The 18,854-nt window shown below is 42.3% G+C and overlaps 1 non-coding gene across 1 annotated transcript; it reads left to right on the top strand.

The window, feature by feature from the left end:
• The first annotated feature begins 2,780 nt into the window (after positions 1–2,780).
• LOC111880539 (small nucleolar RNA R71) lies at positions 2,781–2,887 on the top strand. The gene has a single exon (XR_002846505.1). It is a non-coding gene; the product is annotated as a small nucleolar RNA R71 (small nucleolar RNA).
• Positions 2,888–18,854: the final 15,967 nt, after the last annotated feature.

Below are 18,854 nucleotides of genomic sequence, written 5' to 3'. Positions count from 1 at the left end.
CCCTCTTTAACCATAAAGTGAAATTTCTCCCAATTGAGGACCAAGCCGGTTTTTTCACACCTAGCAAGCATTAAGTCAAGATTTGTGAGACAATCATGGAAAGAAGATCCAAAAACAGAAAAGTCATCCATAAAAACTTCCATGAATTTTTCCACCATATCGTGGAATATGGCTGTCATACACCTTTGAAAAGTCGCGGGTGCATTGCATAGCCCAAAGGGCATGCGCCTATAAGCAAAGTCCCACTTGGGCAAGTAAATGTGGTCTTTTCTTGGTCCATTGGGTCTATGGGTATTTGGAAATAACCCGAGAATCCATCTAGAAAGCAATAGTAAATATGGACCGATAGTCTTTCCAACATTTGATCAATAAAAGGTAAGGGAAAATGGTCTTTACGAGTGGCATCGTTTAGCTTTCGATAATCGATGCACACTCTCCAAACGGTTACCGTTCGTGTCAGAATTAGCTCGTTCTTTTCGTTGGTTATGACCGTCATCCCTCCTTTCTTGGGCACCACTTGGACCGGACTCACCCACAGACTATCGGAAATAGAATAGATAATTCCCACATCTAAGAGTTTAACCACTTCATTCTTGACTACTTCTTGCATATTCGGGTTTAACCTTCTTTGGTGTTGTACAACCGGCTTTGCTCCTTCTTCCAGATTGATCTTGTGAGAGCAATAGGATGGGCTTATTCCCTTGATGTCGGTGATGCTCCATGCTATGGCCCGCTTCCGCTTCTTCAACACTTGCACGAGCTCTTCCTTTTCAGAATTGGACAGGTCAGAGGCTATGATTATTGGCTTTTGGTTGCCTTCTTCAAGGAAAGCATACTCCAAATGTTCTGGTAAAGTTTTGAGCTCAGATTTTTGGTTCTGACTGTTGGACTCGCCGAGTGCAGGTAAGGTACTCGGCGAGTTTGTGGCTGCATTCACAAATTTTTCCTTTTCTAAGGAAGAACTCAGCGAGTAGATCGGCCCTACTCGGCGAGTAGGGCTGTCAGTTTGCTTCACCAATTCTTCAAACTCAGCTTCTTCCAGCAGCCTTTCAATCTCCATTAAGTCTTTTTCTGGATCAAATTCTTCATCATCAGTTGTGAACTTGCTGGAATCTTCACTTATGCATTCCTCCAATAATTTGTCAAGCATATCAATTGAGAATGTCATGTCGTTACTGTTCCTTGCATACTTCATAGCTTGGTCTACCCCAAATGTGACTGAATCTTCTCCTACCCGCAAGGTGAGCTTCGAGTCCCTCATGTCTACTATAGCACTTTCCGTGTTGAGGAAGGGCCTTCCAAGGATGATTGGAACTTGTGGATCCGCCTCCATGTCTAGAATGATGAAATCAGCGAGAAAGACGAATTTGTCCACCTTGACTAGTAAGTCTTTGTATATGCCTCTTGGGAAGGTGACTGTCTTGTTTGCCAAGTGAATTGCCATGAGAATTGGCCTTGGTTCCGGGAGATCCAGCTTCTTAAAGAATGAATATGGCATTAGGTTCACACTTGCTCCTGAATCGGCTAAGGCATGAATAGTAGCCAAGTTGCCAAATTGGCAAGGTAAAGTCAAACTCCCCGGGTCACCCTTCTTCTTTAGTAGCTTATTTAGCATAGCAGCTGAGCAGTTTTCATTGAGGACTACCTTCTTCACTTCTTCCATCTTCATTCTATTAGTGAGAAGTTCCTTAAGGAACTTTGCATATTTGGGCATTTGCATGACGGCTTCAATGAAGGGTATGTTGATTTGAAGAGCCTTGATATGATCTAGAAACTTCTGGTACTCCTCTTCCTGCTTCTCCTTTATAGCTCGGGTTGGGTATGACATTGGAGGCTGATCCAGCTTTTCAGGGATCTGTTTTTTCGGATTTGGTAGTGTACTCGCCGAGTCCATACGTGGTACTCGACGAGTAGGGCTGTCAGATTGTAAATTTTGCTTTTCTGCTTGCTTTTCTGCCTCCTCCTTCTATGATTCCTTGGATGCCTCAGTCTGAATAGGTGACAGGGGAGTGATTATCTTCCCACTTCTTGTTGTGACTATGTTTATGTGCGCGCCTCGTGGGTTATTTTCAGTTTTGCTAGGAAGTTCGCCCGGTGACCTTTGGTTGATTTGTTGAGCAAGTTGCCTAAGCTGCATTTCTATATTATGGATAGATGCTTGCTGGTTTCTAAGCATGGTCCTTGTTTCTTGAATTGCAGCATCATGATCACTATGTCTTTTTTCTGAAGCAGCTACAAATTTGGTGAGCATTTCTTCCAAGCTTGGATTTCTCTCTTGTACCGGCTCCTCCTTTTGGTAGAAACCTCTTCCTTTTTGCCTAAACTTCTCCTCCTTGGCCTTCTTGTACTCTTCATACGGGAGCCACTCTTTCTTTTGTTTGCGCCAGTCTTCATCATATCGGTCTCCGCTTGAGTAACAAACTTGCACCTTCTTGTTGCCATTCTCATCTAAATCACAGTCTCTAGTGAGGTGAGGCCCATTGCAGTTTTCACAACCCACCCGAATAGCATGGATCGTTTGATCCATTTTATCCATCCTCCTATCCATGGCTTTTAGCATAGCCATGACCGTGGATAAGTCTTCAGTAGCTGCATATGCGGCTGCCCTAGTAACATCATTTCTAGGGTTGTGGTATTCTCTAGAGTGTTTAGAGAATTCTTCAATCAATTCTTTGATCACCGGGGGCGGCTTCTTTGTGAGTGGGCCTTGCGAGTCTAGTAACTGCCTGGTTGTGACATTGACTCCATCATAGAAGATGGAGACTTCTTGCTGGTTGTTTAGGTCATGGTGTGGGCAGTTTCTTAGTAAGCTCTTGTACCTCTCCCAAGCTTCATATAGCGACTCTCCAGCTTGTTGTTCAAAGTTAGCAATGGCCTTCTTCAACTTGGCTATCTTGGAAGGTGGGCAAAAGTGATCAATGAATTCTTCTTTCATCTTGGCCCATGTGGTGACTGATCCGGGGGGAAGTGACTTGAGCCAGTCTTTTGCAGCACCTTTGAACGTCACCGGAAGCATGCGAAGTAGCTGAGTCTCGCGAGGCACATTTGGAACATTAAAGTAATCAACTACATCATTGACTTCATCCAAATGTAGTGAACCTGTCTTTTAATGGTATAGTGAACCTGTCTTTTAATGGTATAGTTGGATAAGTAGGGTGTCGATCTCAGGGAACGGGAAAATTAAACTAATGGCTAATTTTAACTAAGCAAATAATGAAAGTAAAAAGGTTTTTTCTCTAGTTTTGCAAGACTAGAAACTTAAACACACCACAAAAACACTTAATTAACTAAGTAACTAAAGCAAACAACTAATTCACCAAATTTGATAAAGATGTTTCTATTTAGGTTCAACCAATTCACTCCTATGGTTATTTTGAATTTATGATAGATTAATTGTTATTGGCTACCAACTATAGTGGTTAGGTTCATGTTCATTACTCCTAACCCTTAGACAATCAATTAATTCAAGCGGTGATCAAGTGTTTAAACTAATTAATTCCCTAGATTAATGATTTGGATTAAATAAGATTTGTAGTGGTTAATCAAATTAGTGGTTCCATTAACCTCTTGTTTGTTGGTTTCTCAAACAAGCTCATACATTAATCTACCCATTATCTTGTTAATCTTAGTTTCATATTCATTATTCCTAAGCATATGATTAAGTGTTCACATAGACATATGAGGTTAACAACTAAGAGATGTCCATGCAGCTTAATTGTCTTCCAATTAACAGAAAATAGTTGTGATTAATGCATAAGGTTCTTTAACAAACTTAATTTAATAAATCACCAATAAACAATCAATCAAAAGCTAAGAACTAAACCATAGGAGTTACTTGGTATTCCCCAAACAGAAACAAAAACGTATTTAGCTCATAGTTGCAGGAAAAACAAACACAAAAACAAGTTTAACTAAGCTAAACATGATTAATTCCTAAAGCTAAGTGGAATGATTAACCTAGTTGCCTTGATTCTTCAAGAGATTGAAAATTAGAGTTCCTCAGCGCCTTCAAGGGTTCTCAACCGCAGATGAATCTCCAAAAAATGCTAGAAAAGTATTCCCCTCAGATAAAGGCTCGGTTTTTATAACTATCTCAAAACAGGGTGTACTCGGCGAGTAGCAGACCCAACTCGCCGAGTAGATTCTAGTTATCCGTCTCAAATCAGGAGTCGTGACTTATCCTATGAAATATTCTAATGGACTCGCCGAGTAGGCTCGTGTACTCACCGAGTAGGAAAGCTTTTGTCCCTCAATCTTCATTCTTTGGTCTCTAATTACTTCCCCTTGTTCCCTTTCACTCCCAAGCATGTCTTTTGGACTGAAAACAAAATTTAAACAGTATTAAGTACCTTTTGTCCACATTATACACATAATTAGTTAAAAATGAATAAAAATGTATGCTAAATAATTAACTAATTATGCACATATCAGTAATGTGACTTCATATCAACACCTGTGATATAAATAAACTGAGTGGGTCAGGTTGGGAAACCTGGTGAGTACATAGGGTTTTCAACCCACAATAATATAATTATTATGTTTAAACAATCAAAAAATCAACCCAATTATCCATCCCCATTATCTTCTTTAGTCTTAAGGATCTACCCTAAGAATCAGCTATTCCTCGTTTATTTATTCCTAAGGATCATCCTAAGGAATCGGCACGAAGTCCATTGTTACCAAGGCTTATAGATTATAACTGGTGAACACGTAGTCCAAAACATCTGGTAAACACTTAGTTCAAAAGTAACTAGTGAACACACTTAGTTCAAAATACCTAGTGAACACACTCAGTTCAAAGATACGTAGTGAACACACTCAATTCAAAATACCTAATGAGCACCTAGTTCAAAAACACCTACAGGTTACGAGCTTACCAGCGTTCCACCGGACCGTCTAGTATCGCCCATGGTCATCATCTATACTCCACTAGATGACTGGATCACTGACAACATTGATGTCTCCCATCGTGTTATCACAAAACAACTATTTCATCTACCCATGTTTTGGCCAACACATTTTGTAGATATAAAATACATATACAGTTTAAATCATTTAAAACATGTATAAAAATCTTTCACCCAGCATAGACAGCAAGTATTCAGACAATATGCACACACAACACATAACTTATATTAAAATACTTCATATCTATGTGTAAGATGAAAGGGACTATGCACTCACCTGAAAGGTGGTGACTCAGCACTCGGACAGCGCTTCGATACTCTCAAAACAATTTCCTTTGATAAAACCTAGTATCAATACCACTAGGGTTTAGTCTAACGATAACCGCGACAAATTAATAGTCTGACTATTATTATTATTATTATATAAGCGTTAAATAACACTCAATATAACTCATAATAATAGCCCAAATAATTATTTTAAGGACCTAATAACATTCCTATAAGTATTCGAAAGCTATATTAAAAATTGCGTAAGTGTAGCTCACTTACAGTGAATTTTATCGAAAACCGGAACTTTATTTGAAGCAGCGTTTCGAAACCGAAAGACCCTTTTTCTCGGGACTCCGGGAGCCTCAGGGCTTCCTTAGGGTGCTAGGGGATCACCTAGGCTTAGGGGAGGGTTAAAACCCTTAGAGAGAGAAAGAAATCTAGAGAGAGAAAGAGAATGGTGTGAAAAAGTTGGAGACCCTCGCCCCCTTTTTATACACTGCGAGGCCTCGGACTACGCTGGGCGTAATCCTTGGCTACGCTGGGCGTAACTTCGGATAGGGTCGCCACCTCGGATCCAGCTGTCTCACACTCGTCGGAAGGATAAGGCCGAAGGTACGCGGGGCGTACCAGATCTCATACGTGGGGCGTAATGCGAGGCTACGTGGCGTGATCCGAAGCGAAGCCTTGGTTAGCAAGCAACGGCTCAGAAGCGGCCACGTCATCAACCTCTCGCAGATTTCGCAATTTTGCACTCCGACTTCTAAAAATCATATCTTTCTCATACGAGCTCCGTTTTTGATGTTCTTTATATCCACGCGAAGGCGGGAACGTACTCTACAACTTTCATTTAGACTTCGTCGGCTAATTTTCACTTTATTTTAAATTTTATATTAATAACAGGCGGGGACAGGATTGGTCCGTTAAATCCTCATAACTTCTTCATCTGACGTCCGTTTTTGCCCATCTTTTTCTCATTATGCTACTCTTAACGAGATCTCCGATTCTCGTTTAGGTTGTGTCGGCTAAAAATCGCTCGATCTAATATTCGAATTTCGGGCAGTAGACTGCTAATCCGAAACTTCGAAAAATCATAACTTCTTCATACGAAGTCAGATTTGGGCGTTCTTTTTATCGAAGTTCTTAGTTTAACATATTCTATGACTTTTGTTTGTATTTCTAAGGCTAAAACTCGCTCTATCGCAAATTTACTATTTACGCTTCTCGGTGCCGTGTCGGTTCCGTCGCGAAACTTCGACGGGTCATAACTTCTTCGTTATAACTCGGATTTCGGCATTCTTTATATGTATGGAAACCTTGTGACATATACTACAACTTGGTTCAAATTATTTATTCTAAATAACCTTTTGTCGAAAAGTCGTTTTCGACCCCTATTGCCTCTAAATTGACTAGCCCGGGTCTAAGGGCGTTACAGCCCAGCACAGAGGGGATCTGCACTTGCGACCGTAGAGGGATTCAAATGGGGCAGCCTTGATGCTGGTGTGGTAACTATTGTTGTACGAGAACTCGATCAAAGGTAAATGTGTGTCCCACGACTTGCCGAAATCGATGACACATGCTCTAAGCATGTCTTCTAAGGTTTGGATAGTTCTCTCACTCTGTCCATCGGTCTGAGGATGATACGCCGAACTCATGTCTAGCCTAGTTCCAAGAGCTTTCTGAAGGGATTGCCAAAACCTTGAGGTAAACCTGCTATCTCGGTCGGAGATAATGGACGCAGGCACACCGTGCAGTCGGACTACCTCCTGGATGTAGATTTGCGTGAGTCTTTCCATCTTGAATGACTCTTTGATCGGAATGAAGTGAGCAGATTTTGTCAAACGATCGACAATTACCCAAATGGTGTCGTACCCACTTGGACACTTGGGTAACTTGGTGATGAAGTCCATGGTAATCATCTCCCAATTTCCACTCGGGTATCTCGGGTTGCTGGAGCAGACCCGAGGGTTTTTGGTACTCGACTTTCACTTTGACGCAATTCAAGCACTTGCCCACAAATGTAGCGATCTCGTCTTTCATGTTGGGCCACCAGTATTGTTTCTTGAGATCCAGGTACATCTTATCCAAACCTGGGTGTACAGAGTCTGGTCTTGTGTGCTTCCTCCATGACAATCTCCCTGAATCCTTCGGACTTTGGGATCCAGATTCGGTCCATGAAACATTAGACTCCGTCACCTCTGATCTCAAGTTTCTTATCAATTCCTCTCAAGGCCTCGCTTGACACGTTCTCAGGTTTAAGGGCTTCTAATTGGGCCTCTCGGATTTGCATGGATAAATGGGAATGGATAGTCATCGTCAGGGTCTTCGCTTTTCGGCCTGAACTATCCTTTCGGGTAAGGGCATCTGCTACCACATTGGCCTTGCCGGGATGGTAGCGGATTTCACACTCATAGTCGCTGAGTAGTTCTACCCGTCGCCGTTGCCTCATGTTTAAGTCTTTCTGATCAAATATGTGTTGCAGGCTCTTATGGTCAGTGAAGATCGTACACTTGGTCCCATAGAGATAATGTCTCCAAATCTTCAGTGCAAAGACTACGGCACCTAACTCCAAGTCATGCGTGGTATAGTTGATCTCTTGTGCCTTTAGTTGTCTCGAGGCATATGCAATCACTTTTCCCCTTTGCATAAGCACACAGCCTAAGCCCTGGTTAGACGCATCACAATAAACAACGAAGTCCTCTGTCCCTTCGGGCAGGGACAGGACCGGTGCGCTGCACAAGGCTCGCTTTAACGTTTGGAACGCAGTCTCTTGATTTTCACTCCAACAAAAGGGTACACCTTTCTGTGTCAGAGTGGTTAGAGGTTTGGCGATTCTGGAAAAATTTTGGATGAATCTCCGATAATAGCCGGCGAGACCCAAGAATTGACGGATTTGTGTGGGTGTCTTTGGTGCCGACCAATTCTCTATCGCCTTGATCTTGGATGGATCCACGTGAATACCCTCTTCGCTTACCACGTGGCCGGGGAAAGTTACCTTCTAAATCCATAATTCACACTTGGAAAATTTTGCGTACAACTTTTCGGATCTAAGGGTTTCCAATACTAGCCTCAAGTGTTGTTTGTGATCTTCTTCACTTCTGGAGTAGACAAGTATGTCATCTATGAACACAATGACGAACTTGTCTAAGAAAGGACGACACACCCGGTTCATCAGGTCCATGAACACAACCATTGCATTGGTTAGACCGAAGGGCATCACTACGAACTCGTAGTGTCCATACCGAGTCCTGAAAGCTGTTTTGGGAACATCACTCTCATGAACTCGTAGTTGATGGTACCCTGACCGAAGTTCTACCTTGGAGAAGTAGCTGGATCCCTGGAGTTGATCGAAGATATCATCTATTCGCGGAAGAAGATATCTGTTCTTGACGGTCAACTTATTCAACTCACGGTAATCGATGCACATTCGGAAGGATCCATCTTTCTTCTTTACAAACAGAACCGGAGCTCCCCAGGGTGAGGAACTCGGTCTGATGAACCCTTTGCTGAGTAACTCGTTGAGTTGGCTGGATAACTCCTGCATTTCTGCTGGAGCTAAGCGATATGGAGACTTGGCTACGGGGGTAGCTCCAGGGATTAGGTCAATGCGAAATTCGACTTGACGTTCAGGAGGAATTCCCGGGAGCTCTTCGGGAAAGATGTCAGGAAAATTACAGAATTTGGGGATGCTCGCGAGGTCTTTAACTTCCTGTTTCTCGTTGATTACATGGGCTAGGAATGCTTGGCATTCCTTTCGCAAAAGCTTTTGAGCTTTGATGCAGGAAATGATACGAAGATTGGAGCTAAGCTTATCGCCATAGATCATGAGAGTCTGACCCGCAGGAAGGTTGAGACGGATTGCCTTTTCGAAACAAAGGATATCAGCATGATTGGGACTCAACCAATCCATGCCAATGATGACATCAAAGCTCTTTATAGAAATTGGCATAAGATCGATGGGAAATGAATGATTGTTCAGGGTAAGGGTACAACCTATGAACACATCGCTAGCGCTTTCTTTCTCACCGTTATCCATCTCGACGGTAAATTTTTCGGTTAATGGTTGGGGATTAGGTTTTAGATTATGTTTGAACGTATGACTAACAAAGCTTCTTTCAGCACTCGAATCAAAAAGGATACAAGCATAAGAGTTGTCGAGAAGGAACGTACCCGAAAAAACAGTGGGATCGGCGACTGCCTCTTCTCGTCCCATGGCTAGGACTCTCCCGGTGTTATCAGTTGTCGTCTTCTTGGGGCAGTTTCTCTTGAAATGCCTAACTTCTCCACAATTATAGCAGGCTTGACCAACACCTGCTCCAGAAGATTGGTTTGCGGATTGGGCTGGTGCCTTGCAGAATCTGACTGTGTGTCCCTTTTTACCACAGTTGGTGCATGATAGATCACGGAAAGGGTCGAGGTTATGGTGATATTTTCACTTGTCACACTGGGGAAGGTTACCAGCATATCTACTAGTAGGTGTTTGAGCTGTAGATCCCACAACAGAAGCAGCAGCAACAGGGGTAGTAGCAGCATGAACTGCTACAGTCTGTTGTTTCTTTGAGGATCCTTGAGAAGATTGACCCTTCTTCTTCTTCCAAAACTTCCTTTTCTCACCACTCCTCTTGGTCGGTTCAGTAGTAGTGGTTGCTTCCTCGTGGTCATCACTGTGGTCAATCAGAGTCTGGGCTAAGCTTTTGGCACTGTCATATGTATCCGGCCTCGCAGATAAAACATTTCCTTTGGTTGGCTGGGTCAGCCCCCAGATGAACCTCTCTATCTTCTTACTCTTCGGGGTAACCAATCCCAGACAGAGTAATGCTAGATCATCGAATCTAGAAGTGTATGCGGCAATATCGGAACCCTTCATCTTCAGGTTCCAAAGCTCATGCTCTAATTTCTATATTTCGCCCCGAGGGCAGTACTCAGCTAGAAGAAGTTCTTTCATGGCTTCCCAACCCATGGCATTGGCTACAGGTAGAGTTAGGGATTTGACTCGACCGTTCCACCAAGTCAGGGCTTTATCGATAAAGGTACAGGCTACGAAATTCACTTTGTCAGATTCCGAACAGGCACAGATTTCAAAGATAGATTCGATTTTCTCGAACCATCGAGTGAGAGAAATGACACCTCCAGTGCCATCAAAGGACGTGGGTTTTGCGTTCATGAAATCTTTATAGGAACCCTCTTTTCGGTGTCCCTGGCTATCTTCTTGGTTTTGAGGCTGGGGACCACCTCCTAAACCACCGGGGTTCATTTGCGATATAGCAGCTGCCACCGCGGCAGTAACAGCTATCTGGAACATTACAAGATCAAATTGAGGAGGAGGTGGTGGCGGAGGAGGATTGTTGTTCTTTGAGCTGGGTCTCTTTCTTGGAGGCATCTTGATCTATAAAGATTAGGAATGAGAGGATGGTAAGTCCTCTGAATTGAATCAAGAGATATGACAGATATTGAATTCTATTAAGCGATAAAGCAGGTATGAGTTATCAAAGCAGATAAATTATCGATAAAAGAAGGATCGAGGAGCAACGTTGGAATGAGGATTTCTCTAACGAAGTTGGCACTAGAAATACTCCCATAGTATTTCGTGATTCGCTGCGACGACGGCTCATTGTTTGGGTATTGGGTAAGTTTTAGGCATGTTGAACACTACAGTCACTCCCAAGCACATGTTGGCCGTGTCTCGAATGAATATAGTAGGCCAGGCTATATTGATCCTAGACACGACTACATAACTGCTCAGGGACTGCCGTCAATATGTCCCTCCAGCAGATATGAGGATTTGTTACCATTGTCATCAGGTTGGTCATGTGAAGACCAAGTGTCCGCAGCTCGCCGCCAAGTTGGCATAGGGTTCCGCGCCAACTACTGTGAGGATTGGGGATGGGAGGCCATTCAAGGTGGAGCCTCCGAAGGCCCATATTCGCGCCTTCCAGCTCACGGCCGAGGAGGCCAAGTCAGCACCAGATGTGGTTGCTGGTACGTTTCTATTCTTTGTCTCAGTTATTGTACTTGTGTTATGCTTATTCATTGTACCTGTGATTAGGTACGTTTTTAGTGAATTCTTTGCCCGATTTGGTATTATTTGACTCGGAGGCGAGTCGGTCGTTCATATCTCAGACCTGCTCTAGAGGGTTCAGTGTGCCGATAGATGATCTTGAGTGACCGTTGCGAGTTTCGATCGCCAACGAGCACGGAGTTTCAGCTTCTTCGGTCTACCGGGGATGCGAGTTGGAGATTTTTGGGGTGTCCTTCCTGATAGATTTGATTCATATCCCCATGGGGGAAGTGTGTGTGAGTGTAGGGATGGATTGGCTTAGCCGTTTTGGCGCCATGATCGATTGTTAGGGGCAGGGGGTGGTGGTTCGAACCCCAGGTGGGGGAGAACTTGTAGTATATGGTGAGGGCACCAGGTTGGGATCAGGATTTTGTTCGGCAGCCAGGGCTCGGCAGTATATTCAGCACGGGTGTGTCGGTTATTTGGTGTATGTTGTAGAAACGCGAGTTAGAGAGCAGCTCTCAGTTTTCGGGGTCCTGGTGGTGAGAGAGTTTGCTGACGTGTTTCCGGAAGATTTACCCGGAGTGCCTCCGGAGAGGCAGGTTGAGTTCATGATTAATCTAGTGCCGGGTGCGGCCCCTATCGCTAAGGCGACGTATCGACTAGAACCGCCAGAGATGCAGGAATTATCGTCTCAGTTGCAGGAACTGCTAGGTAAGCAGTTTATTCATCCTAGTAGTTCACCCTGGGGAGCACCGATCGTTTTCGTCAAGAAGAAGGACGGTTTGCACAGGATGTGCATTGACTATATGTCACACCCCGAAAACCCAAGGCGGAAACGTTTCCGGGGCGGACTCCACGTTGAGTATCAAATCCAATGTAGATAGTAAGTAAAGTAAACAACCATTACATTACATATAGATATTTTACATTTGTTTTAAAGTAAAAAGTATTACAAGTGTGGTACATATGTAAATATATACACAAAAGTAAGACGTGTCTTCAACGCACTTCGTCTTCGTCAAAAGGATCATCGGGTACCTGTCTAATGCGGACCTGAGAATACAAGCAGTTTGAAAATCAGCATAAAGTTGGTGACTTCATAAGCGGTTTTGTTTTCTGAAAATGTATTTGTTTCCTTTCTGTTTCTGAAAAGTTACGCACCAAGAAAATCCCATATTTTCTTAAAAGTTGGTTACTAATCCGAAATGTAATGTAAAAGATGTAACTGAAAACATGGTTACTCTTGTGAATTGTAAGGTTTAGTTATCTGGTTTGTTACACGAATCTGGTTATGTACAAATGTTACCCCAGGAAAATCCCATATTTTCCTGAAAGTTGGTTACCAATCTGTAATGTGAAAGATGTATACCGAAAACCCGGTTGTCCTTGTGAATTGTATTAGTTTTAACATGTATATAAAACTAATATGTACAAGTAAACTAGTTACTTTATTCATTATTACTATCAAGTAAATCTCTGTTATCCAAATTGCGAGTTCCATAACCATACGATAGACTAGATATGGCAATAAGTAGTTCACATCACCTTATGACTTTCGTCACCCTTGAACCTTTTGGTTCGGCTGTAGCTAGCAGCCAGGTGTGGGGTAGTCAGCCCCGTATAGATCTATACACTCAAGTCATGCTCCCTATCTAAGAGATTCTGGTTACGGGTGCGGTCCTCCACTCGCGTATCTCTGTCGAGTGTTCTCCGAGGACGTGTCTCCAATTTATAGGAATAACAAATTTACTAGTAATAATACAGAAATATATTGTTAAAAACAATGATCCTCCACTCGCGTATCTCTGTGGAGTGTTACTGAGGACAAAACAGTGTACTAAGTTTCATGTTCAAAGATCAAATGTTATGCTTTTAACTGATAAAATGTGGAAAACCATTTGTGAAAATATAGAATACAACATTTTATAACATTTTTCACAAATAATACGGTAATGTGTTCTGCAAGTTCAATCGGTATCTGTTATGATTGTCAAAGTTAAAAGCATATGAAATATGAAACACAACACATGTAAAACAAGTTTTTGAGTACAATTATTCCTTGTACTTTTCTTGTATTCTCCCCCTGGAAACAGTGAAAAACATTGAAAAAGGGTAGGGGTATGAACTCACCAAGCGAGAAAACGTGACAGATTGAATGCTAAGCGTCGGTTCGGGGCTTGATAACACGCGAGGTTCCTATGTAATATGAAATGGTATACAAATGTATCTAATTAGACTTTAAATCACTAACTAGATATGATTATACACTCCAATACAAGAAAACACTTCAAATCAAGTGTTTGGAGTGACCCGGGTGGCATCTACGGACGTATAGGGCTCGGATAATGTGTTTGCTCTTTAAGAGTAAACTCCTTATGGATTTTACGGCCCTAAGACCAACTCCACATGAGTTCACGGCCGTGAACTCATGGATGAAGGGTTTTATGGTGCCAAATGGTCAAATAACACTTGGGAAAAGTTGTTATGATTTAATCTAAGGCTTAGGAATGAGTTAAACCACCAAAGGAACCATCAAAGGGAGTTTACGGCCCTAAACTAGGAGTTTACAGCCGTAAGCTCCTATACCTTTCTTATATTAATGATTTGGTGGCCTTAGATCAATCACATGTGATTTAAACAAATCTTACAAGCCTTAGAATGGATTTAGGGCATCATTTGACTAGTGTATATGAGTTTACGGCCCAGGAACCCATTCTTGGGGGGTTTACGGCCGTGAACTCTCAAAGGGATGGTTTTCATCTTGTTTAAGGCCCCTAAATCGATTGTGGTTGATTCTAGAATTTAATCCAAGGCTATTGGTGTGTTTAAGTGGCATTTAAACACTTGGATTTGAGTTTACTCCCCATGAATATGAGTTTACGGCCCAAGCATGTTCTTGGGCAGTAAACTCATGTTTATTCCTCAAAATTTGGATTCAAGGTGCTCTAAGTCTAAATCATTAAGCCATTTAGCCATATCTAAGCTCCAAAGGTGGATTGAAAGGGTTTTAAGGCTCAAAAACCCCTTTTATGTGTGTTTACGGCCCAAGCATGTTCTAGGTGTGTAAACACATGAACATGGTCCTTTTCCATAGATTAAACACGAATTTGAAGGCTAAGGATGCTAATCTATGAGTTAGGGAGGTTACCTTGATGAATTGGAGCCTTAATTTGATGATTTTGGACCTTAAGTTTGGATTGAGGAGAGAGGTTAGAGAGAGAGTAGTGAGAGAGAGAAAAAGCTTCAAATTGAAGTCTTTTGAGCTTTAAATAGGATTCAAGTTCGGGACACGGTGGAATTCTACCCGATACCGACGTTAGACGTGGCTTTTGGTCGCACCCGATTAAGTTGTCGTAACCCGATATGGTCGATTCTAAAAATATTACGATTACTAGAACGGGGTGTTAATATGAGTTCTAAATGCGTTTGGACACCCATTAAGTCATAATAGCAACCTCAAATTAAAGGACTTAATTTAATAGCGTAAACGGAAATGAATTTGAAAACGATAAATTTATTAATGGAAAGGGTTACAGTTTTGGAAACGAACTTCGAGTTGTCACACTATAGGGAGCTGAACAAGTTGACGGTGAAGAACCGTTATCCACTCCCGAGGATAGATGATCTTTTCGATCAGCTGCAAGGTGCATCTTGGTTTTCCAAGATTGATTTGAGATAAGGATATCACCAGGTCAGGGTGAGGGAGGAGGACGTGGAGAAGACCGTGTTTCGGACTCGTTATGGTCATTACGAGTTCTTGGTGATGCCGTTTAGGATCACCAATGTGCCAGCGGTGTTCATGGATCTGATGAACCGATTCTACAGACCGATGCTTGATCGCTCGGTCATTGTGTTCATAGATGTTATCTGGGTGTATTCCAAGACTCGAGAGCAGCATGAGGAGCATCTTAGGGAGCTGATGGAGGTTATGAGGCGAGAACGGCTGTATGCCAAGTTCTTGAAATGCGAGTTTTGGTTACGAGAGGTCCAGTTCCTCGTACATCTCGTTAACCAGGAGGGGATCTTGGTCGATCCGGCTAAGGTGGAGGTGGCTATGCAGTGGGAGACTCCGAAATCTCCCTCGGACATCAGGAGTTTCTTAGGTTTAGCAGGGTATTATCGGAGATTCATTCATGATTTCTCCAAGATTGTCATGCCCCTCACTCGTCTAACGAGGAAGGGGGTGGATTTCCAGTGGGTCCTGAGCAGCGGAGGGCATTTGAGACCCTTCGCCGATGTTTATGCGAGGCACCGGTGTTGACACTCCCCGAGGGAGTTGAGGATTTTGTGGTATTTTATGATGCGTCCATCACAGGCTTGGGGCAGTCCTCATGCAGAGGGTACGAGTGATAGCCTACGCATCGCGGTAGCTAGAGCCGCATGAGACGAGATACCCTACGCACGATCTTGAGTTGGGAGCGGTGGTTTTCTGTCACACCCCAAAACCGATGGCGGAAACGTTCCGGGGCGGAGGACGTCATGTAAAGTATCACAACCAATGTACATAGCAAGCATAGTAACTCAGAACATTACATTACATAGGAATATTTACATTTGTTTGAAAGCAAGGTAATACATGTTTTATATATATATCAGTAACAAAAGTAAAGACGTGACTTCTATACGCTCCGTCTTCTCCAAAAGATCGTGGGGTACCTATCTAACGAGGACCTGAGAATACAAGCAGTTTTAAAAATATCAGCATAAAGCCGGTAAGTTCATAAGCGGTTTATTTCTGGTGAAAGAATCATTTTTCCTTTGGTTTCAAGAAAAAGTTGTTATCCAAGAAAATCCCATATTTTCTTATAAGAGAAGTTTATTTATCCATTGGTTAAATAGCCTAACTAAGAAGAGTTAAGTTATCCCAAGAAAAACCCTTATTTTCCTTAAAGTTGGTGGTTGGTTATCGATTCGGAATGCAGTGTACAAGTATCTACCATACTTGTAGCGTTTAAGTGAAATATCCTAAAAGCCTAGTTATCCTTGAAAAGTACATTAGTTTTAACACATATATAAAACTAATAAGTAGGTAGTTTTTATACATAAAACTATAGAAGAAAGAAAGGAATCTGTGAATAAAGTTAGTTAATTTAATACGTATTGTGAGTCGTATAACCATACTAATTTGACTCGTGACCTCCTTGACGTTCTTCAAGCGTCGTTCGATTCCAAAATTTGTCACCCCAGGCGTGCCCACCTAACTGTAGCTAGCAGTTTAGGCGTAGGATTGTCAGTCCCGAATAGATCTATCCACAAATTTCACGTTCTCCCTCCAGGAGACTCTGGTTATACTTCCAGAGAGGATTTACTGGTACCCCGAGGGGTATAACGAAGACAAGTCTCACAAGCTTGTATTACTAATTCACGGAATAATCGGTCGTTATCGAGTTTTGAAATCGTTTGGAACAAAGTAGATTATAAATAATTATATACAAAGTAATTATTTAGCATGATACTCTAGATAAAACATGGATAAACTAAATCAGACATAGTGTATATATTGACTTTGCATGAAATCTGAATCCGTAAAACAAGTAATAAACATCCCAAATTATTCCCATAATAATTTAAATGATTTGATAAGTTCCCACACTGTTTTGAAAACTATGTAGTTATATTCAGAAAACGTCCCTTATGCTCTGCATATTACAAAAGGGATAAAGTATCTAAAGTTTGTCAGAAATTCGTATAATTACATCAGTTTTAAGTTTCGAAAACATTTATGATTTGCTTGTATTCCCCCCCCCCCCCCCTCCCCTAAAAACATTGAAAAACACGGAAAAAGGTGTAGGGGTATGAACTCACCAGACGAGAAATGTGTCGGTTAGGATGCTAAGTATCAGTTTAAGGCTTGAACACGCGCGAGGTTCCTATATAACATAAGGAGATACATAATTGTATCTAATTAGACATTTAACTACTAGATAAGTAAGATAATACACTCCGAGGCGCGAAAACACTTTATTTCAAGTGTTAGGAGTGATCCAGGTTACATCTAAGGGGGTGTAAAGCCTAGATATGGAGTTTGCTCTTCAAGAGTAAACTCCTAAGGGAGTTTTTGGCCCAATGACCATATCCCCATGAGTTTACGGCCGTAAACTCATGGGTGGTGTGTTCTTGGATGCTTAATGGTCTTACAACACTTGTGGAATTAGGCTAGGTTCAGTTCTAAAGCAATGGAAGTGATTAAACCATCAATTGGACCATTTTAAGGAGTTTATGACTGTAAACAAGGAGTTTACGGTCGTAAACTGTCACATACCCTTTCCTTTTGTGTTTTGATGGTCCTAGGTTAAGAACAAGCGATTCTAGTCCAATGTACAAGCCATGGAAGGAAGTTAGGGCACCATTTGACCAATTTATAGGAGTTTACGTCCAAGGAACCATTCCTTGGGGGGTTTACGGCCATAATCTCCTAAGGATGTGGTTTCCTTCAAGTTTAAGGTCCCTAATGCAATGGTGGTTGGTTCTAGACATTATTCCAAGCCATAGGAGGTGTTTAAGGGGCATTTTAACACCTTAAATGGTGTTCACGGCCTATGAAGGAGGGTTTACGGTCCAAGAATGTTCTTGGGCCGTAAACTCATATTTACTCCCCAAATGATAAGAATTTGGTGTTCTAAGTCCGTTCATGTAAGCGCCTAAGTCATATCTAAGCACTAGAAGTGATTTGGAAGGGTTTTGGGGCTCCAAAACCCCATTTATGGGTGTTTACGGTTTGGGATTGTTCCTGGGCCGTAAACACATGTCTTTGGCACATTTGGTTGATTTAAACACGGATTTGAAAGCTAAACAAGCTAAACTATAAGCTAGGATAGATCACTTACCAATTTGGAGCTTGAAAGGGGTGGTTTTGGATCAAATATTGGCTTGAAGAGAGAGAGTAGAGAGAGAGTGGAAAAGCTTCAAATGAAGTCCACTCACCCTTATATAGGGTTTGAGTTTGAGGCCCAGTGGAAATCTACCCGATACCGACGTTAAACAAGGCTTATGGTCGTACCCGATTAAGTTGTCGTAACCCGACGCGGTCGTAACTAAAAATTTTCCAATTGAATATAAGGTGTTTTCACGTGTTTCTAATGTGTTTGGACACTCATGAATTCATAATAAAGGTCTCAATTTAATTAACTTAATCCAAAAGTTAACGGAAAAATTGAATTACTAACGGGTTTTATTAACGGAAACGGGTTACAGTGACGGAAAGTCTTCAGATTGTCACATTTTCGCTCTCAAGATTTGGAGGCACTATCTGTATGGGGTTCGGTGTACTATATACACAGATCACAAGAGTTTGAGACATATCATGGATCAGTCGAACCTAAACATGAGGCAGCGCAGGTGGCTGGATGTGGTCAAGTACTATGATTGTGAGATCCTTTACCATCCTGGTAAAGCGGGCGTGGTTGCGGATGCTCTGAGCCGCAAGTCAGCTGGGTCCTCAACCCCAGTGAGATGTATGAGGATAGCGGTGGATTCCCCGTTGGTGGGTTTGGTCAGGGATGCTCAGATTGAGGACATGAGATCAGAGAACTGCAAGTTGGAGAGGATTAAGGGCAAAAGCGCCCGGTTTGTTCTGGATAGCCGCGGGTGGTTGACCCGTTACGATCGGGTTTGGGTTCCGATGTCCGGAGGGGTTCGGCAGACAGTGATGGGGGAGGCTTATAAGTCTTGTTTTTTGA

This window comes from Lactuca sativa, chromosome 5 (genome assembly GCF_002870075.4).
Source record: "Lactuca sativa cultivar Salinas chromosome 5, Lsat_Salinas_v11, whole genome shotgun sequence".
Classification (NCBI taxonomy): Eukaryota; Viridiplantae; Streptophyta; class Magnoliopsida; order Asterales; family Asteraceae; genus Lactuca; species Lactuca sativa.
The sequence above is the reverse complement of the archived record's forward strand: the minus strand, read 5'-3'. Positions and strand labels throughout refer to the sequence as shown.